The 9333-nt window shown below is 28.5% G+C and overlaps 1 long non-coding RNA gene across 1 annotated transcript; it reads right to left on the reverse strand.

Annotated features, from left to right (window-relative positions):
* Nucleotides 1-1100: 1100 nt before the first annotated feature.
* Nucleotides 1101-1670, reverse strand: LOC142226752 (uncharacterized). Its single transcript, XR_012719741.1, has 2 exons — nucleotides 1461-1670; nucleotides 1101-1405 (listed from the first exon to the last, which is right to left on the reverse strand). It is a non-coding gene; the product is annotated as an uncharacterized LOC142226752 (long non-coding RNA).
* Between the last annotated feature and the right edge of the window lie 7663 nt (nucleotides 1671-9333).

Raw genomic sequence — 9333 nt, forward strand, 5'->3', positions numbered from 1 at the left:
TATAGAAATAAATAGAAATAAAATTTTGACAAAATTTTCTATTGAAGTAAAATTTTGGATAATTTTTAACTTTTAAATGATATTAATTTAATTTAGAAGAATGGTCCTCTGGTACGAATTTTGGTCCAATTTTGGAAAAATGTGGGTCCAACATAAAAATTAATTGTGGCAACGCTGCTTTAGAGTGTGATTTTCTCTCTCCAAAAAAAAAAAAAAATACATTTGAGAGAAGTTAGAGTTGCCGTAGTGTTTCGTACGCAGCGCTGACTGTATGTAAAAAATTTGCTACCAGAAAAAATATAATTTGGTAACCCCTAATGGTAAAAACAAAACTCCATGTAATAATCCGGTAACCAAATATCTCAGAGTGGCCGTTAATTGGTGGAATCGAATATGTCTTTTATGCGCGGGGCTCCCTCTCGCAGGATAGACATGAAAGCGTCCTTGTTAAGGCGATACAAGGCAATAATATTGAATATCCATGGGATCTGAAGAATTCCGAAGACAACGGCTCCTAACACGGGACTCTTGAAATTTGCGTTTCTTTAACCCAAAACAAAATCCAACCGGCTTTTTTAATAACTCTTCTAAAGAAATAATTTCTTCACCGAGAACACAGCTGACTCGAAAATGAGAGACAAAACCACTCCAATTTAAGAACGGGAAATTTGTACCGAAAATAATTATGGCGATTTCGATTGGGAAAAAAGGTGCAACATTCTCGAAATTGATTGCCAAATATAAAGGACACTGTCATAGATTTTGGATCCTGTATCCCCCACAATATTATGAATTAACAATAACTTTGGAATGACACTATTATTTGAGCGAAAATGAGGGAAAAAGTAGTGTAACACCAGGGGGGTTACTCTGTATTGCGATACGAAAGCAAATGCGATGCGATAGTTAAATGCGTTAAGAGTACAATTCGGTACTCTGTATCACTTGCGCAAACGCTTTCGCAAAGTAAACTGAAAATATGGTAACGCTTTAGGAAAATAAAGCGAAAATATGACAACGCTGGCTGCACAATGTAAACAATAACGAAAATGATAAAAAGAAATGTCAAAAAATTGTAAATAAAAACATTTTAAACAATCTTCCGTTCGGTGCGTGTTCTTTTAAAACTTGCTAATCGTTTATAACAAAAAAGTAATAATTATGGATTCGATAGCGTTATGGTTTGAAGAAAATTAACATTAACGAATTACAAGAAGAATTTTGCGAGATCGGTCAAATATACTCTCCCTAAGTGACCACGGGTAAGAAAATGGAAACTCAAATTATGTGACAAACGTTTTCGAATATTTCATTTTTATAGATTTATACAAAATTTTCGTCTTAATAAAGATGCGTCTATGTATGTATTAAACGCTATTAAAGACGTATCTTTTTTGGTTTTTCCCTAAAACAATAAACAATTTAGATACAAATATAAAAATTTAATTGTGCTTACTTACATGTTTGTTACTTTGCGATTGCTATTTTGTTTGCGCACGATTTTTGCGATCAACGAACGAGTTTGACATGCGCTTTCGCATTATAGAGTGCGGTGATGCCAGATTTGCGAAAACTAGATGCGCAAGGTAGATACGAAAACGAATTACTGAGTACCAATTACTCGATTCGCGACAATTTTTCTTACGCATCGCAATACAGAGTAACCCCCCAGGGCAATATATTTTTCGCGAAACGAAAACGCCCTTAGAGTGGATTTTATTATTTTGTCGGAATCGGAATAGTCTCGAAAATAAGAACATGGCTGAATGTCTGCTATCAAATTTGGTAGCCTTTCAAAAAATTAAAAGCTGAAAATGTAAAAAAATGTTTTTGGTTTTTAAAAACATTTTTTATATAGAAGAAATTCAGAAAACTACTGCAGAAAATTATTTTTCTGCATATCAGTTTTCAATATTTTGTATTCAACTCAGAGTTTTTTTCTTTGTAAGAATGATAAAAGAGCGGTCAATATAGGCCCAAAATTTCATTTAGACGTGTTATATAAGGAAACGGAATTTATAAACGCCCCCCAAACTTCAAACACGAATGGTTCATATAGCATTATATTCCTATAAATTATAAATTCTAGTATAAATTACTCTACAGCCCCAATTATATTCAAAGGGTCATGGGACAATTTTCAGTTTTGGCCGAACCAAGAAAAAAGATGTATATACGGCCGTAAGTTCGGTCAGGGCGAATCTTATGTACCCTCCACTGTCATCCACAATCGAATTATTTGGGTTGTGGTATCTTAAAACTTCTTAACATCGTTTTTCTAAATTGTGAGTTAGTCCATACGTGGTATATATGTTAGACAATAAGTAGAGAACCAGAATTGAAATATGGGGGTCGCTTATATGGGGGCTATATACAATTATGAACTTGATATGGACCAATTTTTGTGTTATTGGAGATCGATTCATCTGATGGCTATATATAACTATAGACCGATATGGACCTATACTAGGGCCATATACTAGGACAATGTATAAAATTTCAACTGACTGACGGATGAAATTTGCTCCTCCAAGAGGCTCCAAAACCAAATCTCGGAATCGGTTTATATGGGGGGCTATATATGATTATGGACTGATATGGACCACTTTTGACATAATTGTTAAATATCATATCATACTACCACCACGTATCAAATTTCAACCAGATCGGATGAATTTTGCTTCTCCAAAAGGCACTGGAGGTCAAATCTGGGGATCGGTTTATATGGGGCCTATATATAATTATGGACTGATATGAACCAATTCCTGCATGGTTGTTGGATACCATATTCTAACACCATATACCAAATTTCAGCCGGATCGGATGAAATTTGCTTCTCTTAGAGGCTCTGCAAGGCAAATCGGGGGGTTGGTTTATATGGGAGCTATATATAATTATGAACCGATTTGAACCAATTTTTGCATGGGTGTTTGATGCCATATATTAACACCACGTACCAAATTTCAACTGAATCAGATGAATTTTGGTCTTCCAAAAGGCTCCGGAGATCAAATCTGGTGATCGGTTTATATGGGGGCTATATATAATTATGGACCGATGTGGACAAATTTTGCATGCTTGTTAGATCGGATGAAATTTGCTTCTCTTAGAGGCTCTGCTAGCCAAATCGGGGGATCGGTTTATATGGGAGCTATATATTATTATGGACCGATGTGGACCAATTTTTGCATGGTTTTTAGAGACCATATACTTACACCATGTACCAAATTTCAGCCGGATCGGATGAAATTTGCTTTTCTTAGAGAATTCGCAAGCCAAATTTGGGGGTCCGTTTATATGAGGGCTATACGTAAAAGTGGACCGATATGGCCCATTTGGAAATACCATCCGACCTACATCAATAACTACTTGTGCCAAGTTTCAAGTCGATAGCTTGTTTCGTTCGGAAGTTAGCGTGATTTCAACAGACGGACGGACGGACGGACGGACATGCTCAGATCGACTCAGAATTTCACCACGACCCAGAATATATATACTTTATGGGTTCTTAGAGCAATATTTCGATGTGTTACAAACGGAATGACAAAGTTAATGTACCCCCCCCCCCCATCCTATGGTGGTGGGTATAAAAAATCGGCAGTTATGGTGGTAATATTTCTGAGTGGTTTAATACTTTTCTAAGTGGGTTCATATATAGTGAGACAGGCTTAGTATGGAATCAGGCAGCGGTTCAACAACTGTGTTATCACAATGTGCTTGTTACAGACATCATAATAACCCATGATTCAAGACAAGGATGTCTATTTATTTTCCGTATTTTAAGGGCTAAACGTACTCTCTAAAATGCCCCAGGCGCAAAAGTTCAAAAGATTGAGATCCACAGATTTTGGTGGCCATTGTACGATAGAAATGAAGCGAGGAACCACTTTTTTTAAACCGTGGCCATTGTACGGTAGAAATGAAGAGAGGAACCATTTTTTTTTAACCGTTTACATTTGACGCGAGCTGAGTACGTTGACGTTGGAATGTCCATGGTCGGCGACCGAAATGTTTTTTTTGATCAGGGCTTCAAAATACTATCTTTAGGACATTTTCACGATAATATTCGGTATTTGTTTTGACCCACGAATAGGAGCAATATGGCCGTTACGGCGGCCCATACCATTACCATAGGTGGCGCTTGAGTTCTAGTGGCCACCACCTGACCTCTTTGGCAATTAAAAACGATCATTTTGTTAGTTCACAATCTTAGCATAATTTGGATTGGATTCTCATCGGAGAAACTCAAATTCAGTAACTGGCCTCTTTCGTGCAAGCGAAACAACACCTTTGCACTTTCCAGTCTAACTTTTTTTGTGCGCATCGATGAGCTCTTGCACTGTTTGGAATTACAATGGTTTTTGTCCAATCACAATTTTTCAATAATTGCTGCAACCACTCTCATGATATGGTCACCTTATAAGCACCATTGCGTCGTGGATTTCGATTAAATTTGGCTTTCATTTGCTTCTCAACATAATAATTTCTTTTTAGCAGACTTTTCTGCCGTATCTACTAACAAAATGGTTTAGGTGTCAGTATAAATCTAGACAATAATACATTTTCTTGGAAAAACGATAAAACTTGAAAGCATAATTTCAATAATTTTTCTTTATTTAAAATAAATATTATCGTTTTCGTAATACTATCCCTTTGGAGTTGGTTTTAATTCTGATTGACTAAGAGATTGCAAACCAGAATTGTCCGGCAAAGTAGAACAGAATATTGACTACACACAAAAAAATATATGTTTTGTCTTCAATTACGAAATTAATTGATCCAATTAAATTTTAATTGAAATGTCTTCAATCACAAAAATGATAGTATCAATCATCAATATCAATTAAAAAATTAATTGACCCAATTAAAAAAATTAATTGACCCAATTAAATTATTAATTGATACAACAAGTTTTTGTGATTGATTTTTGTTTCAATTAAAAGATTTGTTGAATCAATTAATTTTTTAAATGAATATTTTTTAAAATTTAATTAAAAAATTAATTGGAAAACTGTTCATGATAATTTGTTTCTTTGATTTTTTTTTTTTTATAAAAAAAAAACTTGGACTTCAATTAATCGGCTTCTTGAAAATTTCAATTAAAGATTTGTTGAATCAATTAATTTTTTAATTGAATATTTTTAAAAATGTAATTAAAAAATTAATTGGAAAAATATTCATGATAATTCGTTTCTTTGTTTTTTTATTAAAAAAACTTGGACTTCAGTTAATCGGCTTCTTGACGCCGAGGCTGACTATCGGCTTTTGGCCGAATGCCGAAGCCGATTCTTCGGTCCAGCTCTACTTGTTTGCATAAAATCGTAGAAGGACGAAAAATATTAATTTTCTGATGTAGAAATGCTTAAATATGAATAACACAAAACAGACTTATTCGGTGTAAGCCTGGGCAATAGCGCCATAGGCGTTTTTAATAAAACGTAGCAATAAAAACATTAAAAATTTGTATGTTGTCCTTCTTAAGGTGTGATCCGAATTCATTGTTTTGTATGTGTATTAAAAAATTTGTCATATTTTGTGAAGTAAATAATTTTTTATATTTTTTATGATTTTTAATGCATTCTAACCCTTGTCCGAAATGGATTTAACATTTTTTCGACAAAATGTATATAGTTTGTACCATTTTATTAATTTTTACTTTGTTTTTAAACTATTTGAAACAAAAATAGGTTGAAAATATGAGACAAGCGAGAATATCTTTGGGAGGACATATTTTTTTGCTGGGAGATTAAAAACCATTTTTGTCTACATACGTGGGAAGAAAAGTCGTTTCGATCACGGTTGCCTCTCGAGCCAGATGTAATCTACCAACATTTGGAGAACATTTTACCTTTACCTTTGTCAAAATTTTATTTCTATAGAAAATGTTGTCAAAATTTTATTGTTATAGAAAATTTTATCAAAATTTTATTGTTATAGAAAATTTAGCAAAACTTTATTTCTATAAAAAATTTTATCAAAATTTTATTTCTATAGAAAATTTTGTCAAAATTTTATTTCTATAGAAAATTTTGTCAAAATTTTATTTCTATAGAAAATTTTGTCAAAATTTTATTTCTATAGAAAATTTTGTCAACATTTTATTTCTATAGAAAATTTTATCAAAATTTTATTGTTATAGAAAATTTTATCAAAACTTTATTTCTATAGAAAATTTTGTCAAAATTTTATTTCTATAGAAAATTTTGTCAAAATTTTATTTCTATAGAAAATTTTGTCAACATTTTATTTCTATAGAAAATTTTGTCAAAAATTTTATTTCTATAGAAAATTTTGTCAAAATGTTATTTCTATAGAAAATTTTGTCAAAATTTCATTTCTATAAAAAATTTTGTCAAAAATTTTATTTCTATAGAAAATTTTGTCAAAAATTGTATTTCTATAGAAAATTTTTGTTAAAATTTTATTTCTATGGAAAATTTTGTGAAAATTTTATTTTTATAGATAATTTTCTGAAAATTTTATTTCTATAGAAAATGTTGTCAAAATTTTATTTCTATAGAAAATTGTGTCAAAATTTTATTTCTATTGAAAATTTTGTCAACATTTTATTTCTATTGAAAATTTTGTCAAAATTTTATTTCTGTAGAAAATTTTGTCAAAATTTTATTGTTATAGAAAATTTTGTCAAAATTTTATTGTTATAGAAAATTTTGTCAAAATTTTATTTTTATAGAAATTTTTGTTAAAATTTTATTTCTATAGAAAATGTTGTCAAAATTTTATTTCTATGGAAAATTTTGTCAAAATTTTATTTCTATAGAAAATTTTTGTCAAAATTGTATTTCTATAGAAAATTTTGTCAAAAATTTTATTTCTATAGAAAACTTTGTCAAAATTTTATTTCTATAGAAAATGTTGTCAAAATTTTATTGTTATAGAAAATTTTATCAAAATTTTATTGTTATAGAAAATTTAGCAAAACTTTATTTCTATAAAAAATTTTATCAAAATTTTATTTCTATAGAAAATTTTGTCAAAATTTTATTTCTATAGAAAATTTTGTCAAAATTTTATTTCTATAGAAAATTTTGTCAACATTTTATTTCTATAGAAAATTTTGTCAACATTTTATTTCTATAGAAAATTTTATCAAAATTTTATTGTTATAGAAAATTTTATCAAAACTTTATTTCTATAGAAAATTTTGTCAAAATTTTATTTTATAGAACATTTTGTCAAAATTTCATTTCTATAGAAAATTATGTCAAAAATTGTATTTCTATAGAAAATTTTTGTTAAAATTTTATTTCTATGGAAAATTTTGTCAAAATTTTATTTCTATGGAAAATTTTGTTAAAATTTTATTTCTATAGAAAATTTTGTCAAAATTTTATTTCTATAGAAAATTGTGTCAAAATTTTATTTCTATTGAAAATTTTGTCAACATTTTATTTCTATTGAAAATTTTGTCAAAATTTTATTGTTATAGAAAAGTTTGTCAAAATGTTATTTCTATAGAAAATTTTGTCCAAACTTTATTTCTATAGAAAATTTTCTGAAAATTTTATTTCTATAGATAATTTTCTGAAAATTTTATTTCTATAGAAAATTTTATCAAAATTTTATTTCTGTAGAAAATTTTGTCAAAATTTTATTTTTATAGAAAACTTTGTCAAAATTTTATTGTTAAGGTGGGTATTAAGTTCGAGCTTTTTCACTAAAGTGAAAACTAAAACAGTAAAAAAGGCATAAAATTATACACATTTGTTGCAGATTTTATTATAACTTGATGGGGAATAGCCCAAAGCAAGTTTTCACAAAGTTTGTATTTAAGTAAAAAGTATTATTACAGAAAAGTAATCGTGAAAAATGGCGATTTTAGCGGCTAAATCGAACTTAATACTCACCTTTATAGAAAATTTGGTCAAAATTTTATTTTTATAGAAATTTTTGTTAAAATTTTATTTCTATAGAATTTTTTGGCAAAATTTTACTTGTATAGAAAAATTTATTTCTATAGAAAATTTTGTTAAAATTTTATTTCTATAGAAAATTTTGTTAAAATTTTATTTCTATAGATTTTTTTTTTAATTATATTTCTATAGAAAATTATGTCAAAATTCTATAGACAATTTTTTAAGTATCTGAAATAGAGGAGTTTTGGCAAAATCTACCAAAGCATCAAGAATTGTACCAATCTTCAAAACAGAATCTAAAATTTGTGGTAGAATTTTACCAACTGTGGTAACCGTGATTTCGATTCTTAGTATAGGACTGTTTTTCTGAATGTATATATTTTTAGGAAATTTTTCATAAAATGTATGATAGTTTTGTATTTTATTAATTCACAATTTTTTTTAATATTTCCTTTTTTTATATTTAATTTTGCCATAATATTTTTTTTGAAATACGCTAATTATGATTTACAAATAAAATAATCTTAGATATTTGTTTAAAGTAACAAGTATAGTCTAAAGTTCTACTCATTACATTCTCCCTCCTCCCCATCAAGAAGAGCATTTAGATTTTGTGCATTTTCAAAATAAACTATTTTCTAAATTAAATAGGAAACCCATTCATAGTTGTTTACAGCTTTAATAAAAACAAAAAAAAAAATAAAAAAACAAAAACAAAAACTTTTTAAATTAACTGACTACATATAAACAACAACAACACTTACCTAAGAAAGGAATAACAATCCCATTTATGTATGATAAAGGAAAAAAAACATAATTTACTCTCATACGAAACTACAAAACAAAATAATTGGTTAATTAAATTAACTTTAAAAAAATGTATGAATTTTGTTTTCATAGATACATTTGTTTTATTGTAATGTCAAATGTATGTTTGCAAAATGTCATAGCATATACAAATACATATTATTTAACAGAAAATGTTGAATTAAAATTTTCTTTTTGTAACCCAAAACAAAAATGTTTTCGTAAAAACTCATAAATTTCATAATAAGCCTCCCTCTTGCGTTTGGTTAACAAATGATGTCGTTAAATAAAATGTAACGATTATTTATACACTGGAAAACAAAAATGAAAATAAAGAAAAACATTAATATGCCTAAAAATAACGATAATAAAAACCAAAATTTTTTATTAATAATAAATAAAATGAAGAATTATATTATGAAGTCGGAAAGCGATTTGTGTGTGTGGTTTTCTTTGAAGATGCGCTTGAGGGAATTATAACGATATAAAATATTCGTAAAAATTGTCTATCATTTGTCGGCACTTCGCTGGCTTCTGGGGACATATAAGTGCAGTAACATATAGGAAATTTTGTCAACATTTTATTTTTGTAGAAAATTTTGGCAAAATTTTATTTCTATAGAAAATTTTGGCAAAATTTTATTTCTAT

The sequence above is a fragment of the Haematobia irritans genome, chromosome 2 (genome assembly GCF_050003625.1).
Source record: "Haematobia irritans isolate KBUSLIRL chromosome 2, ASM5000362v1, whole genome shotgun sequence".
NCBI lineage: Eukaryota > Metazoa > Arthropoda > Insecta > Diptera > Muscidae > Haematobia > Haematobia irritans.